This window comes from Balaenoptera physalus (genome assembly GCF_965194825.1).
Source record: "Balaenoptera physalus genome assembly, chromosome: 4".
In the NCBI taxonomy this organism is placed as follows: domain Eukaryota; kingdom Metazoa; phylum Chordata; class Mammalia; order Artiodactyla; family Balaenopteridae; genus Balaenoptera; species Balaenoptera physalus.
This window is the reverse complement of record NC_138891.1, coordinates 61,863,267-61,879,100: the sequence shown is the minus strand read 5'-3', so window position 1 is coordinate 61,879,100 and position 15,834 is coordinate 61,863,267. Positions and strand designations below refer to the sequence as shown.

Below are 15,834 nucleotides of genomic sequence, written 5' to 3'. Positions count from 1 at the left end.
GAATAGCCCCACAGACATGTGGGAACTCAAGACAGTCCCTAAATCCTTCCTCTGTTCTTCTCTTTCTCCCTTTCCCTCTCCCTCCCTCCCTTTCTTCCTTTTTACCAGGGCTTTCCACTTATTGTTTTTTATCTTTCCTACAGGGCCACACAAAATAAATCCACTCTCTCCTCGGACTTATTGTCCTACAACTAACTGGAGGCAATTATTATCTTTATTCACATCCCTCCATCTAAGATTGAAGAATCACTCTATATTAAAGGGTGTAGGATCCTTCAAGCTTTCTTTAGAAACTAGTATTAGCCAATGTTTATTGAGCACCTACTATGTGCCAGGCAGGATACCTACACCATTTCTAATCCTTACAACCTTGCTAGATGAATTAATGATAGCCAGTACTCACACAGCCTTTACCATCAACTCATCTAAGATATGGTAAACACAAGTAAAGCTCTTATAATAGTGGTTGACACACAGTAACATTCAATTAACTGTTTTTATATCTTCTTGTACTTCTGCAAGCATCTGGAGAATTTTTAACTCCATTACGGTATTCTACATTTATCCTTTTTTTTTTTTTTTAAATTTCAACGTGATAGAATTAACCTGAGGAAAACTTTTGGCTCCTTTTATTAATTTACTATTTCTCCTAGCTTTGTATTAACCACTTATTTTGGTCCTTAAAGTCACTCAAAAGAAAGATAAAAGATCAAAGATGGAGGCCTGCAGTTTTGAAAAACTTCAGTTTATTCTGGGCCAGGCCTTCCTTGCACAGTTCTCTGGGGTCTGTTTCTTCTGTGGAAGAAGCACGATCCTGCACAGGGGGAATGGCAGCTGAAAGTGGAGTTTCAGCTCTAACAGGAGAACACTGAAAACACCGCTCTAGCGTGCTTTCCATGTATTAAAATTCATCTTGAAAAAAACCCTGCCATTTTTCACAGCTCAGTTACAGGGAAGGAGAAAGAGCAGACGGTCGTGGCCATCAGGGGTGGGGTGGCTGGGTCAGCTGCCTCTGCAGCCCGGGAACGGGTACCGGTCGGCATGTGCTGTTTGGGGAACACCACTTAGGGAACGGGCATTAGAATTTTACCACTGGCCATGTAGGGTACTGTATTTTAGCTCAGCATTGCTTTTTGACCCCCACATCAGCTGGGATTTTTGGCCAGTTCTCTTGGGCTCACACTTCTTTGAACTGGGAAGGACTTGTGGAACTAGTCTAGGTGGTTAGAGAAGCCTCAGCAGTGGGGCAGCTGTGGCTGCTGATCTGGGCTGCTCCCCTTTGGGGAAGGAAGTGCTCTGGAGTATAGCGTGCTCGGTCAGATTAGCGAACGTGAGAAGAAGCCTGTGGGAAGGAGATCTGGGATTTTATTTCTATGTGCTACACCCAATCTCAAGAGGTCCTGGGAGCTGTTCTTGCCCTGAAGATGACTGTATCAGCTCCTCAACTCGTTCTTTTCTATTTTTCCATGTATAACTTCAGCCTGACTTAGAGAGGGTTAAGCTGCCTTCCAAAGCACACAAGGTCACTCCTATTCACAAAATGACAAGGCCAGAAGCAGAGCTGGAAATATGTTCAGTGTAGATTTTAGTAAAATATATTTACATGGTTCACTGTCACTTCCATGGGTAATGTTGTTGCTAGCCATTCCAGTGTAGGAAATGGAATGGCTTCAAAGAACATTCCTACCAACCTCCGTGCTGACTCACATGTCATTCTCCACCCAATAGTGCAGGGCCAACTGGGTCATTACACACCAGAAGGATTGAGGGATTTAAGAGGGACATCTCCAAAAGATAGAGTTTCTAGCATATTAAATAGCTTACAAACTCATGCCCACAAAAAAAAAAGTGATCACATTCTTATCATGAGATGGGTATGTCCCACAGAGACCAGTACCAGTGGCAGCGTGCCGTGGAGGAAAAACAAGGTTTAAGATATTAGGAGCCAGAAGCTAGTCTATGAAAAAATTTTCTGAATCTGATAAATCATAAACAGAAAAAAATCTGATGATAGAGCTTTTCTCAAATTTGACAGCCTCCTAAATATTTACATGACATTATCAAATATGAGTTGTGAAGCTAAAATAAGTTCTGCAGGGACTTCGCTGGTGGTCCAGTGGTCAAGACTCCCAATGCAGGGGGCCCAGCTTCGATCCCTGGTCAGGGAACTAGATCCCACATGCCGCAACGAAGACACGGTGCAGCCAAATAAATAAATAAATAAACGTTAAAAAAAAAAAAGTTCTGCAATATATCAATAGTAAGAGCAAAAAGCTTCAAACACTGAATTATCTTTTTATTTTCTTTATAGGAAATATTACAAAATAATTGTCAAATGAAGATGTGATGAAAGACTATACAGCCAAAAATGTTCTAAACAAGTAAATATTATAGAGGGGTGCCAGGCAGTTAATCAACAAAAATACTGTTGCTTTTTGGATCTTGTGATTTTGTGACATATCAACTTTTCAAAATTTGTAATTGCTTGTAATTTATGTTTCCATTCCAAATAAATATTCACTTCCATACCAGCTTTTTCTGTCTTTACTGATCTTTTGGTTACACATCCACAATCTGACAACAGATACTGTGTCCTGCTTCCGACTTTTGAGTGATACTCTGTTTGGCCCAGATCATAGTCAATAAATGTTAATCTAGTGAATAAAAGCATAGATCATTGCAATCTGGAGGGTTAGGTGGACCTGAAAGAGAGTGGACTAATCTTGGGTTTGAAGGATGGATAGAATTTGAAGAGTTGAGAGGGGTAGTGGCATTAGCAAAGATGTAAAGATAGGAAGACCATGGAAAGATCAGAGGATAACAAATAGTTAGCATTAAGCTCAAAAAACTTGTAACTCTGTGAGGTGATGGAGATGTTAACTAACCTTATTGTGGTAAACATTTTGCAATACGTGCTTATATAAAATCACTATGTTATGCATTTTAAACCTACGCAGTGTTATTTGTCAATTATATCTCAATAAAGCTGGGGGGAAAAGATTGGCTCAACCAAAAGGCTTGTGTTGAATAAGGGGTGAACAAAAAGGAAAGGAAGTTTTAGGCTACATTAAGGTAGAAGGATCTAGAATGTCAGACTAAGGGAATTTAATTGTACTGTACAGTCAAGGGCCACTGTATTGGACATCTATTGCCTCTGCCTACAGATAAGCCCATCCCCTCATCTTGTAATAGCACCCTTACTTTCTAGGGAACCTCGCTTTTCCCACTCTTACTCTATGTAGGTTGGATGGGTTGACATCACCCCAGGCTCTAGGGATGGGTGCATGACCCAGGTCTTGCATGTCAGAGTCGGTGTTAGGACTTCTGCTGGACTATTGAGAAAGAGTCCTCTCTCTCTGCTAGTGATGCTACATTTCTTCAGTATAAGTCTGCAGGTAGTGGTGGCTGTTTTGTCACCCTTAGGAAGAGTGTGCCTGAGAGTGACGCCAACCCATAGCCAAGAGATGGAGGGAGAGAGACTCTCAGTGATGTCGCTTGATACCTAGACACTTGGGCAACCATGCTTGAAGGAAGATACCCTTGGCCTTTTCAGTTAGGTGTGAACCAATACATTTCTTTTTTAATTTGTCAGTAGGAACTGGGTTCTTTTATCTGCAACTGGAAGACTTCTGATTACTATAGGCAATAGAAGTTTGTGAGCAGGGTTTTATGAAGATTAATCTAGTGGCAAACAAGGTAGAGAAATCAAGATGCTGGTAGTGGAAATAGGAAGGAAAGAAAAATACAGAGGAAGAATTCAGAGGGCTTGGTGACTAGAACAGGAAGAGGAAGCAAAAATGACTGGAATTTGGAGACTAAGTAAAATGACGGTACCACTGAATCAGAAAGTATACCATGTTCCCCCCCCCGACACCACTCCCTCAGGAGTAAGTACATTTATTCTTAGGCTTTCAGTTTGAGGTGATGACAGGGAAATCAAGTGGAAATATTTAGCACTTGGTTAAAATGTAGAATTAAACCTCAGGAGAAAACTCAGGATCCAAGATATAATAAGTATATGTGTTGGCAAGATGGAACAATGTGATGATCTGAGGGGAGAGGGAAGTCTGTAATAGTAGATTGAGAAATGGGTTGATGGACAGGAATGTCAAGAAACACAAGGCTAGGAATGAATCAGGCCCTTTTCCCCTGCCAGACGTCTAGTCTCCACCTGCTGCAATTCAGGAAGCAAAGTCTGTGAAATGAGGACATGCCACTTGGGTAGGCACAGCTGCTTAAAAGTGCCTTGCAAGGCGAGAATTGAGCGAGTGTGGGTGAGATTTCTGGAGGAGTGGTTGTGGAGAAGAGAGTGCTGAAGAGCAAAAGAAACAGAGATGGGAGGATGATTAGAAAACTCTCTTGGAATTCAAAGAAAGAGAACCTCTCAAAAAATGGATAGTCAGCTGTGGAGAGATGAGGTGAACATCACAGGAGATTGTAGATTCGCTGGGCTCTAGAGGTGGAACTAGATTAAACTGAGTGGTTAATATAAAAGTGGAAGCAGTGGGTGGAGACCAGGAGTTTGTCAGAGAAAGGAAGGAGAGGGGCAGGGTAGTTTACTAATGAAGCGGCTTAGCCAAGGCTTTTTGTTTGCTTTGTTTTATATCTAGGACAGAGGAGGCTTGTTTCAGAGGGTAGACAGAAGAAAGGGCCAGTGGATTAGTAGGGAGTGAAGAAGATAGAGAGAGAGGATTCAACTGAACAGGGAAGGAGGTAAGACAGACAGTGGTGGAAAGAGCAGATGGGAAAGGAAGCAATACATCCCCCATCTGAGACTGGTGGGGAGGCTGAGAGAAAGGGTGTAAAGAGAGATGCTTGGAGGAAGAATGGAGAGAAGACGAGGCATCTATCATGTGTGTCCAGGATCGATAAGACAGTAACATGAGGTGTCTGCTGCATTCAACAGAGTCTGTGAATCAAGTTACAGTGGGGACGTCCAAATTGCTTTTCTCCCCAGGAGACTTCACAGAAGATTATATTACTGTAAACTGATGTGTGAGCTAGGGGGAAAAAAAAAAAAAAAAAGGATACACAGTCTGTTGCACACCTTAGCTTTGTAGCTTCCAGTGAAAATGGGGTAATTGTCTGTCTTGTCATGACAAGAAGTAGATAATGCAACCTCATCATGACACGATACAGACAACTTGTCATCACTTATATGAAGTAAAAGTACAGATGTAATTGGAGGTGACATAAATTTTATAACTGTGCTGTGGAATATATACTCCTTTCTCTGAGAGGATCCCAGACAAGCCAAGTAACAAGTTTGGTGGCTGTGGCTTACTTTGGTGAGTAATAAACTCATCACAAGAAGAAGAAAAACTTGCTCTGAATCAGAGGCAGAGCCACGAGGTAGTCTATCTTTGGTTCTTACTATCAGATCAAACTACCCAGCACCAGAAGAACCTGAGAAACCTGCAGGGGAGGAGCGAGTCATTGTGTCTTGTTGGATAAAATTTGCTGCATTCTGTCCGTCTGTCTCTCTCTGACAAAATTGGACTATTTTTCAAGGCAATGGCTTTTGCCCTGAAAAGGTAGTGTGTGCCAATGGTGTGACGGTGATGATGGCCCTCACTCAGATCTTCCTTTTTTGAACCAGTCCTGTGGCATGCAAGCCACTCTAACCCAGCCCCTTCCTGGCACCCTCTGTGCTCCTGGGCACACCCCTCCTTGGGTCTATATAAGGAAATAAAAAGCACAAGTGGTGGCAGAACTGGGCGGGCAGGTGAGCGAAGCAGGGCAGGACTCTCTTATTAAGACCTTCTTACTTAATGACAATTACTTCAGAGACGTGTGGGCCCAAGGGACTTGGCCAAAAAGTCCAAGCATTTGCTTGTAGGGGAAAAGAGTGTGGGAAAACATAATTATTTCTTGCAGAATAAGTAGCTAGAACCATGTCAGTATCATGGACTTATGACGACATAGTTGCATTAGGCCATATGACTATAATAGACAAGATTCCCTTGAGTCAAGGGGCCCTAATAAATGCACAATTTGTGGATCTCTGCTAGGATGGGTCAATGCTCCCCAAGGGGTGTTTGGAAATGTGAGGGGGTGTTTCTGGTTGTCACAATGATTAGGATGGGACTGGTGTTTAGTGGGGGTGGGGTGCAGTCATGCTTACCATCCTGCACTGACTGCCTAGAGAGCGCAGCACAGGGAAGAATGGCCCCCACCGAACATGCTGACATCACCCTGATGAAAAACACCAAGTTACAGGTGCCAGAGAATGCTCCCTCGTGGAACCAGACTGTATAGCTTTTGATTTAATGAATCAAATTCTTTGAAAACAAAATCCAGTTAAGTTGAATGTTTGGACACTGATTAATTTCACTGCCATTTTCAAATATAAAGGATAAATACCAAGGGATGAAGCCTAAGTTTGTGGAGAATGAATAAAGTTGTTTGGATCTATGTTCAAGATACAGTATAAATGGGAGAGGGAGATTGGGAATTAGTGTTTAATGGTTAGTGTCAGTTTTGCAAGATGATAAACTAGAGATCTGTTGGCACAACAATGTGAATATACTTAACACTGCTGCACTGTACACTTAGAAACGGTTAAGATGGTACCCAGAGTCATAGAAAACAAACTATGGTTACTAAAGGGGAAAGGGGAGGGGGAGAGATGAATTAGGAATTTGGGATTAATAGCCACACACTACTATATATAAAAGAAAACAGGGAACTATACTCGATATCTTGTAATAAACTATAATGGAAAATAACCTAAAAAGGAATATATATATAATATAGATGTATATATTATATGTATATATAAAACTATATCACTTTTCTGTACACTTGAAACTAACACAACATTGTAATTCAGCTATACTTCAATTTTATAAAATGGTTAAGATGGTAAATTTAATGTTATGTGTTTTTTTTCCCATTAAAATAATCAGCAAAATAATAAAATTTAAAAAAGATATAAATGGCTTGAGAACTGGACAGACCCCTCATTTCAAACCTTTGGAAAAGAATTTCCATATAGGAGGGACAGACCTAGGGAAATCATGGAGAACTTTGTATTTAGGGTCCCTGATCATCAAGCTTTTTGTTCCTCTCTGTCTTTCTCAGCAGGAATCCTCTCTGTCATCCCTCCAGGAAGCCATAATCTAATGATAATCCCTTAGCTTGGTACAGCTGAGCAATCCCTTTCACATATGTTGTCTCATGTGTCATCCTTGATTCTCCCCTTCCCCTCATCCGTCCCACCTCTCTGCCCCAATCCAGCCTTGCCCAGGCTCTTTGTCTCTCTGCTGGATTCCAGCAGTAGCCTTCAACCTAGTCTCCTGCATCCCTGCTAGCCCTTCCCTCCACCCCCAATCCATTCCCCACACACCAGCCATAAAGATCTCTTGTAAACATTATTCAGATCATGTCACTTCTTAGCTTCAAACACTTTAATACCCTCCTTTGCACTAAAAATGAAAGCAACCTTCTTACATGCCTCTCTCCTTCCTTGTTTCAACCTCTTGCCCCTTGCTCACTGTGCTCTAGCCACACTGGCCTTCCTTCCCTTCCTCCCTTTCCTCAGATGTGCTCAGCTTGTTGCCACCTTGGGAACTCTGCACTTGTTCCCTCTTCCTGGAATGCTCTTTAGATGGTTAGCTGTTTCTTATGCTTTAGGAGTAGCTGAAGATGTCACCTTTTCCAGATTCCTTCTTGGTCCTCCCCCACCCCTACCCTCATCTCCATCCTCATCTAAAATTGCCTCCCTCCCGCAATTACAATATTTATCTCAATCTGAAATCATCCTGTTTATTTGTTTACACTTTCACTGTTTGTTTGTTTTCCTCTATTAGGATATAAGCTCCATGAGGCCAAGGTTTTGCCTATTTTGTTCACCATTTTATTACTAGCATCCAGAACAACACCTTTCACAGAATAGGCACACAACAAATATTTGTTCAGTGACAACCTAAATGGGAAAAGAATTTGAAAAAGAAGAGATACATGTATGTGTATAACTGAATCACTTTGCTGTATGCCTGAAACTATCACAACATTGTTAATCAACTATACTCCAATATAGAATAAAAAGTTAAAAGACAAACATGAAAAACTGCAAGCTTAAACCTCCTTCCAACTAACTATGCTAGCCTCTCACTCCTCTAAATAAAAAACAAAAACAAATATTTGTTCAATGAATGAATAAGTGAAAGAATGAATTTGATTTTCATAACAGTCCTGCGAGACAGAGAAAACATTCTCAGTCCTATTTTACCAACATATTTTACAGAGTATCTGTACTTGCCAAAATCACATAAGTGATTTTGTCTTCTAAGTCCTCTATGCTGTACTCTATTTGATGGCTCATAAGCAGTTAATCTTAGGCATCTTAGAGGATGGAAGAGGCAGGAAGTGGGGCACTTGAAGAGATTACAAGTCATATTACATACACATTCTTATTCATAAAATTGTAGCCACAGCCAGAGAAGGGGATGGGGTCCTATCTCCTCCATCTCTCTACTGAACCCATGCATAGCATGGCTGGATGAGCAGGAGAATGTGGTGGTTCATTGCAGGGGCTTTGGAGGGAGATAGACCTGGGTTCCACTCTTAATTCTACTACTTACTGGCTGTGTCTTTAGATTAAGTTAGTTATCTTTTCTGAGACTCAATCTCCTTTCTTGTAAAATGAGAATAACACCATTGACCTTTTAAAGTTCTCTGGGGGATTATTAAATGAGAGAATATCTGATGTTTGGTGTATGGTAAGTGCAGGATAAAGAATAAAGGATATGGTGTCAGAGTGTTATAAAGATGGGATTGAACAGGCTTACCAGAAATTTAGCTTTCCAACACCACTCTCTTCCACCTACAGACATGGAAGGGAAGTTAATTTCTAGCACTTAGAACTGACAAGCTGTCGATAATCATCCAGTCAAGCTAATTCTGTACTCTGAAGAAACTCAAGATCAGAGAAGGTGATGACTTGCCTGGGTGCCCTAGGCCACTAGCAATGGAATTAGAGATGGAAGAGGAACCTGAATGAACTGACTCCTGTTTGTGACTCTCTCTACTCACTGTTGATAGCACAAGGTATGGACATCTCCATCTGTTCCCTTCCTTGGCCAACGTACACAACTGAAGCCAGGAGGGTCCCCTTAGGGCAGATGGGATCATACAGATAGGGGCAGGGGCTGAGGAGTCTTGGTGCTTTCTCCAAAGCCCAATTACTGGCTGTGTGACTTGGGCAGTCATGTCCTTTCACTGAGTCTTAGTTCCATCCTCTACAAAATAGGGATGATAGTAGTACCTCTTAGGATTGCCATAAAAATGAAATAAAACAACACATGTAAAACTGCCTGCAACACAGGAAACAATAATAGATCTATTTCTAAACTTGTATTAAAAGTGATTTAAAAGTGCCTGTTGTGGGGACTTCCCTGGTGGTCCAGTGGTTAGGAACCCACCTTCCAATGCAGGGGATGTGGGTTCAATCCTTGGTCGGGGAACTAGGATCCTACATGTCGCGGGGCAACTAAGCCCGCATGCCGCAACTACTGAGCCCACGTGCTCTAGAGCCCGTGCACCACAACCAGAAAGCCCACACGCCGCAACTACGGAGCCTGCGTGCTCTGGAGTCCACACGCCACAACTAGAGAACAGCCTACGTGCTGCAACGACAGATCCCACGTGCCAGACCCGATGCAGCCAAATAAATAAATATATATATTTTTAAAAAAGTGCTTGTTGAAGGGGGAAAATATAATTTTGTTCATATGATACAATATACAATATATGATAATTTTCCACTAACCTTGGAAAAATATAAAATACATAGTTCTAAAGAAATATATTGATTACCACTGAATACTGGTGACTAGAAGAGAATAAAACATCACAAACTGACTGGTAAATTAAGCCCCCTATCCTACACATCATATTGTAAAAGCAAATAATGAGACTGTATTTTATTAAATGTTGGTACCAATAAGTGAGTTACAACATGAAATACATTAGAATAAATTTCTGCATAGTCTATACAGACAGAGTAAATATATCAGTAAAAATGGGCACAAAGCAAGCAGCAACATAAATCTGAATGAATTTCTATATAGGGAGTCGCAGCACATGTAGCTAAACAAACATTCCACTAAACACTAGCACAAAATACAGGAGCAGATTATTGCATTGGAAGGAATGTCAATATCACAGTTATGTGGGCAGTTAAATCAAGTAATTCACAGAATATTAGGAAACAGAAAGCAACAAAGAAACAAATTGAATTCCAACAGAAATCATATGATAGCCCCGTAACAATGAGCAGAAACACGACAAAAAGGCATCATAGAGGTTTACTTTTTATCTTCAGAACCTACGAAGCCTTCTCCTTTAACTCCCACCAAACATCAAACCCAAACCCTCTGCTACTGCTGCATCCTGATGGGTCTCTTCATCATTAAGTGTCACTACACTAAAAATAAAGCCAACATCCTTCAACAAATCAGTAAATCCACATTTTTAGACTGATTTCACCATTTTCTATTGCTCTGTAACCGTGTGTTTACTATCAACCCAATGCTTCTCTCCGTGTTTTCAAGTTTTTGTAATTTTCTTGGTTGTCGCAAGATCTGAATAGCACCTGGCAACACTATTATGGTCTTTTCTCTCTAAGTCTTAAAACATTAAGCCTGACTCTAATGTTAGAGAAAAGCTTGTATTGCTTTTGAGCCATGAGTTATTTTAAAAAAGAGAGAAGTATAATGTGAAATAGAAATTATTACAGGAATAATATAAACTCTACACCCATCAATTTGGGGACCTATGACATACTTTTTTAAGGTAACTCCTAAAGGGTGCTGCACCCCACCAGTAGGAGAGAATCATAATTGCTATTGCTTGGTCATCCGTTATATTCCTTGCCTCCTAGTTTTGAACTTTTTATTGGTAGCACTTAATTCAACATGGGATGATTTTTAGATAACTCTTTCAGTGGGATAAATACATAGCACACATTAACTAATATGATCATTTAAATCATTTATGCACATATACATCATTTAAACCTCAGAAAACTATGTTTCCAGTAGCAGCCTAGTAGCCTGAGCACTGCTATAACTTATTTCAGTGCTTCTTAAAATGTGGTCCCTGGACCACCTGCATCAGAATCCTTTAGGGTGTTTGTTTAAAATGCAGATTTATAGTCTCTGTCCCTTGTTTTCCCCCGAAGTCTACTGAATTAGATTCTCATCTTTAACAAGGTCTCCATGTGATCCTGGGTCCGTAAAGTTTGCCAGCCCGGGCATTTCACCTTGGAGTTGGTCTTGCCCTCATATCTCAGTGAGCATGTAAAAGCTAGCTGAAGGGAACAGCCCTCCTCTCAGGTATTTGCCCAGGTGGCAGTTACAGCTTTGCTGTAATTCACAGGCTCTTTAAGGTTGGATTTAAACTGTGACTTGTGATATTTACTGCAGACCCTCTTCTTTGTTTGATTACCTCTTTGAACAGTCCTCTCTGGATAATCACCCTTTTCCTCCCCCCATTCTTGTACCCTCAAGGCCACACACGTAGCACCAGCTGCTTTGCCCAGTATATTGGGTTCATTCTGACCCATTTGTGGTCCAGGAGAAACAAATCCCTGTTAGTGGGGTCATGCTACCAGGACAGCCTCTCTCCTTGGCTCAGACAAGCCACAGAGAATGGGAAATTTACAGACATTATAGAGAGCCACCTCACTCAGGGAGGTGGGCTTTAGACATTCTACAGGACAGACAAACCCAAAGGTACTTGTTTCTGAAAGAAACCATAAATTAGACTTAATGAGGCAGAGAGCTGGATGCACTTTGTGACTGAATGATTTCCTATAAATTCAGGGCACCCTTCCCCAAGTCCAGGGCAAGTTCTTTAAAACCAAAGTTTAAGCGAAAGTCTGTGTTTCTATGGTATATTCTTCAATTCAGTACCTCTTTTAAACACACTAGCTACGGGAATCAGAACATTTAGGGAAGAGCTAGGCAAATGTTTCCCGGGGACCAGAGTGCCACCTGGGCATGAAGGGATGTGGGATTCTGTTTGGCCATGTGGAAGAGGCTGTAGAGTCACCTGAGTTTTTTTGGCTACAGAAGCAGTAATCTTTCATTATAGGCCATTCTAATCATTGCTGGGGTTTTCTTAGATGTTGATAAATGAGTCTGGGTATACAGCAGTGGGTCTGTATCATAACCGTAACTGCACATGACAGTGGTCTTCCAGGTGGACTGTTCATACAGGAATGATGCAAGCTGACTCATTCAAATATGGGAAGAAAATATTAGAGCTTCTAACTGTAAAAGATTGCATTATAAATGTTTACTTTTGTGTGTGTGTGTGTGTGTGTTTCCGCACCTGCGCAGCTTGTAGGGTCTTAGTTCTCCCACCAGGGATTGAACCTAGGCTCTCGGTAGTGAAAGCTCGGAGTCTTAACCACTGGATCACCAGGGAATTCCCTGTGGGCTTTTTCTATGAATAGTTCCTGTATATAGTTTATAAAAATATACATTTATTGAGGGTGTGTGCTCAATAATTTTTTACTGACTAGGATGCATAATCAAAAAAATTGGAGATCACTGTCCCACAGGCAACCGGTTAGGTGTACAAAGCAGAATAATATTTGATTTTAGTTTGCTGAGCAATTTCTCAGTTGTGTGCTACTTACTTGTCATTTAGCCACTGATTTGGCAGCTAGGATTGTAACTAGGGAATAATCTGCTGCCGGTAATTAAGGAACTCCAAAACAAACCACTGAGTCGTGGCTATGGTCAGCCTCTGCTTTCCACTGTACTCTGTTTCCCATTGTTTTCCCACTGTACCCCTCCTCTCCTTCCCTTAGGTGGAGGAGTACAGTGGGAAAACAATGGTTTGGGTGTCAGACACACCCCTGTCTGACTAGTATGACTCTAAACTCTGCCTCTTATTAACTTTATGATTTTGAGAAAGTAAATTAACCTCTAAACTAGTTGAGCCCCAATTTCCTCACTTGCATGATGTGTTTGTTATAAAAACAAAATGAAATGACATAAGCTAGCAGAGTGCCTGGCACATAATAAGCACTCAACAAATGTTGGTTCCCGTGCTTCTCGAATCTCTTGCTTGTAGACCAAATCACATACACTGAGAGAACTGCCAAGTCTATAAAGTAGGGCCAAGTGAAATACGTGAACAACATGGCCTGGGAATTACATGACATAGACTTGCCAAACTAAAGAAAAAAAACCACCCTGCCAATACTAATGACAGGGAACCATGCCAGATGGTACTATCTAAACAGGAGCTCCTTATCTACACAGAGGGCCTGGTACCCCACCCCTGGTCGAGGGAGAAGAGAGTGTGTAGTCCCAACCTTTGGTGCTGGCCTTGGCGGGCCTCCAGGTCTGTACTCCAGAGGAAAGAAACACCTCCCATGCCTCTGCTGGAGTTCTACCGCCTGCCTGCACACTCGGCATTTGCAAAGAGCCCCACCTGGGCAGGAAAGGCACAGGTGACAGAGCAACACTTGCAGAGATTCTGATGCATCAGTAGCCTTTCCCAGGCTTCATGAAGACCACAGCTATGGCAGGGTGGCCGGTGAAGCTTCCTTTCTTGGCTTGTAGTAGCCAGGATAGGGTTATCTTCCTATTCTGTTGGTTGTAACCCAGGGTGAAATAGGCTATGGGAGAGCCTGGGTGTCAGGGGCAATTTACTTTCAATAGACTTGATGAGTTTAAAAGTCACTGGACTCTCCTCCTTCTCTGAAGCATAATTTGTAGATAAAACCTGTGGTAAACTGAATAATGGTGCCAAAGATAGCCTAATCTCTGGACTGTGCGAATGTTATTTTGTATGGTAAGAAAGACTTTGCAGGTGTGAATAAAAGATCTTGAGATAGGAGATTATCCAGGTGAGCCCTGAATGCAATCACAGGTGTCTCTCTCTCTCTCTCTCTCTATTTTTTTTAAATTGAAGTACAGGTGATGTACAATGTTATATAAGTTACAGGTGTACAATATAGTGAGTTACAATTTTTAAAGGTTCATAGGTGTCTTTTTAAGAAAGAGGCAGAGGAAACAACAAGGTACTACTGTATAGCACAGGGAACTATATTCAATATCCTGTAACAAACCATAATGGGAAAGACTATGAAAAAGAGTAAGTGAGTCACTTTGCTATACAGAAGAAATTAACACAACACTGTAAATCAACTCTACTTCAATAAAATCTAAAAAAAAAAAGAAAAAGAGGCAGAGAGAGATCTGACATAGAAGAAGAAGGCAAGTGGACACTGAATCAAAACGCCACCCTGTAGGCTTTGAAGATGGAAGAAGGGGCCATGAAATGGAATGCAGCCTCAAAGTTTGTGGCAATTTGTTACAGCAGCCAAAGGAAACAAATACAGAACCTTATATGTAATGAAGTTTTGGGTTTTTTTGGAAGCTTTTCTATACATGTAATCTCACTGGATCCCTACAATGATTCTATGGCTTATAGCCATAGTTCTGTAGATGGGGAAACTGAGGTTCAGAGAGGTTAAGTAATGAATGGCCCAAGCTCATCGAGCTAATAAGTAGGGGGGCATCGGGATTTGAACCCAGTTCTTCTCATGTTAGAGATTCTGTCCTGTTAACGACTGTGCACTTTTGCATATTGTTATGCATTTTATTGTTGAGAAACAAAGAACTTAGCAGTTGCCTGATGACATAAGCAAATAATAGGGCTACAGGCAGAAGTTAAGTCACTGATTATTTTCTAGTATCTTTACCAACATATGAAGAGTAAGGAGAGAACATGGGAACTAATTTCCTTTCCTCAAATTGTTCTATTTCCGAAAAACAGCCACCTCAGTCTTGTAGGTTGTTGTGGGGTGGTGGATTCCTACCTTTCTTTTTCTGTCTCCAAGTTTCAGTTTTCGTGTTTGAGTCACAGACCAAAATCAGGGGTGACTCCTTTCTCTGGGCTGCTGATAGTTTGTAAGCATTAGGTGGAAACTTCAGAGCACAAAGAGAGTGAAACAGGCCAAGGGTTATTTGCCACTCGAGGGTCCATTTAAACCAATGCCCAACAATGCTATGATATTGTGTTTTAAACCCCCTGCTTGTGAGACCTTTTTTTTTTTTTTTCTCCTCCTCCTTCTTCTGAATGTTTGAGAAGTTTTAATCCTCAATTTTGGGGTCTGAGTGGAGAGAGGATTGCACCCACAGGGCTGGGTACTCTCTAAGAAGCTGCTTTGGAGAAGGGAGCTCTTCCTCCTCTCTCACTTCCCTTTGGGAAGGCATGATTGGCAATGCTGACATTCAATCCTGATCCACTCCCTCAACGCAGAGGTCCTTCTGAGTATTTTAGGAACAACACGAACATAAATGCTTCTTGCCCAGGCAGGTAGCCCCTCCTCCCCCTCCTCCCTGCCATCAACAGACACTCTGAATCACCACAGTATTGGCGGGGGAGGGCTCCGTTGCTCCACGTGTGGGCTTTCAGTCAATTCTGTTTTCAGACTTCTGTAGCATCTCCCACCTTCTGTGGCTCCTGATACCACCAAATCCTTAGCTGCCCAGTGGTTCTGCAGGGCACACTGGTTTGCTCTCCGCGGGAGCTCCTTCTACGGACAATTTTCATAGCTCTCTCCCCTTTGCTAATGAAACCGAGATCCCCTAGAACCGAGTTCCCCTAGAACCGAGTTCCCCTGCCGAGTTTCTGATCAACCTCTCTATCCAAAACTTTATTTCCTTTCTTGTCCTGCACCTGTTCCCTTCAGGATTGAGGAGTATCAAAGAAAATGGAGGATTGAAACTGAGCAGGACCCTCCGGGACCCTCCAGGGTAAAAAAGCCTCTCTGTGTCCCCCATTTCTTGTTTGTAGAAAAAGGCT

At 41.7% G+C, this 15,834-nt stretch overlaps 1 long non-coding RNA gene across 1 annotated transcript in view; it reads left to right on the top strand.

Annotated features, from left to right (window-relative positions):
• The window catches only part of LOC309660589, a 203,726-nt gene that overhangs the window by 31,219 nt on the left and 156,673 nt on the right, over positions 1-15,834 (top strand). Inside the window, exon 6 of the long non-coding RNA XR_014263483.1 lies at positions 2,312-4,503. This is a non-coding gene — a long non-coding RNA (uncharacterized lncRNA). The remainder of the gene's footprint in view (positions 1-2,311; positions 4,504-15,834) is intronic.